The sequence below is a fragment of the Tuber melanosporum genome (assembly GCF_000151645.1).
Source record: "Tuber melanosporum whole genome shotgun sequence assembly, scaffold_285, strain Mel28".
Classification (NCBI taxonomy): domain Eukaryota; kingdom Fungi; phylum Ascomycota; class Pezizomycetes; order Pezizales; family Tuberaceae; genus Tuber; species Tuber melanosporum.
This window is the reverse complement of record NW_003298958.1, coordinates 45,530-47,656: the sequence shown is the minus strand read 5'-3', so window position 1 is coordinate 47,656 and position 2,127 is coordinate 45,530.

The following is a 2,127-nucleotide window of genomic DNA, read 5'->3' as shown; positions in this document are numbered from 1 at the left end:
GCTAGTTTGGTAAGTATTTAGATGTAGATATTGACAATCTTTAACGAGGATGTGACATTGAAAAGTGTAAACAAACTGTATTCCAGTTCTTCTCTTATTTTGTAAGAATGGATATTAATGTTTTAAGTTCAGTCATTAAGTTGATGGTTAGATACCAGAAAATTGGACCAGTATTGTCTGCATGCAATGTAATTGGGATATCAAGATACATATCATCAAAACTATTTTGAAACCATTGGATTTGTGTAATACTAAAAATATTTTTCTTATCCTAATTTTCCATTTCCATTTTAGCATACCTTCTATTTCTTTATTTTACAATGTCATAGTATTTCTACTCAGCTTACTCCTATAAGATAATATCCTCTTATTCTTTAAATATTTAGTTTTACTTAATCTATCTCCATATTATCTAAGTATTTCTTATCTTTATCTATTTTAATATCAATCTCTAGTATGCTATAACTTTAATCTTACAATTAATTCTTTATAGTTTAGCCTCTATGAGCTTTATCGTCTATACTCTAAATTCTGCGCACTTTAATCTTTTCTTTTGTGATTATATAACTACCTTAATGTTTTCTGTATTTCTTAGTCATATCTGTTTTCAGCTCATCGGGTAATATATATTGTAATTTACTTGAAACAGTTTATACTGACAGATAATACAATGGGACAGTCTGCATATTCATGATTCTCTTAAGGTTAACATTAAATTAGTTTTGCCAAAGAATAGTCCTAATTTTTAAGGTCAAGCTTGTAACCTTACCATACTATAGTAGCTGACAGGTCCCAAACAATAGAATGGAGCCTGCTAACTCCAACCAAAATTAGCCATTTTTAGGATAGAACAAAGTATACTGCCAGCTGACAGTTCCAAATGGTATGGGTACAGTCGTGTCCCGAAAGTAGTAATACCCTGGCAAAGCAACCGCGTAATACAACCACTCCAGCTTTTCGTCAACCACCATGGCTCCACTATATGACCTGGGAGAAAATAAAGATCAGAATCAAGAGATTTATGCCTTGTATAAGTATACAGATATAGGGTATAATAAATTTTCAAAGGCTTTGGAGGTCTCTAAGGCAACTGTTCAAAAGGTTGTAACTAAATGCAAGGACAGAGGAGGAGATACGCACTATGCTTCCAAGTTTAGCCATTCGACAAAGCTTACCAATGTTAAAAGAAGAGTAGAAGAGGCTATTATTGATGCCAAGCCTCATTTAGCATTACACAAAATTACCCAAAAAGCAAATATTGGTCTTGGCAAGACTACTATATATGAAATCATATCAGATACTGGTTTTAAACTTCTGATATCAAGGAAAAATCCTTTTTAGGGAAAAGGACAGAAGGGGAAGAGAAAGGAGTTTGCTAGGAGAAGGAGAAATTTGAGGAGGGCATGGAATTGGGTGATCTTTGTTGATGAAGCTACAATTATCTATGATACAAATCCTACTGGAAGGAAGATCAGGATAAGAGCTGGTAAAGAGTTAGAGGAAAAAAACTTAAAGCCTAACTTTAAGTCAGGAAGGACTAGCATTGGGGTCTATACTGCAATAATGAATGATGGCAGGACTGAGGTAATTCTTTTGAGGAAGAGAACTGAGGAGGAAAGGACTAGTAAAAGGGATAGACTTGGCCTTAATTTCCACCAATATGCAACTGAGATCCACCAGCCTTACCTCATCCCTTTTATAGAAGGTCTTGATGGACCTGCTTAATACATCTCCCTAGCTGCAGATAATTACTCATGGCATGGTGGTGCAGAAAATCAGAAATTGCACTCAGACTCTGGTTATTAGAAATTGCCTTGGCCATCCAACTCCCTAGATCTCAATCGAATTGAGAATTCTTAGGCACTTCTCAAAAGAGCCCTCAGGAGGGATTCTCCAGGTTGAATAGAAGGCCCCGCAGTGCTGCTGGATTATTTCTGGCAGTAAAGAAAGAGTGGGATTTAATTCCTCAGGAGACATTGGATGGATGGATAGTTAGGATGCCAGAGAGAATTCAGCCTGTATTGGATGCAGAAGGAGGTTATACAAAATGGTAGTAGGATTTTTTGAAAGCCTATTGTATCTACTTTCAGTTTTCTTTTAATTGAGTTTCTACTTTTATTTTTTCTA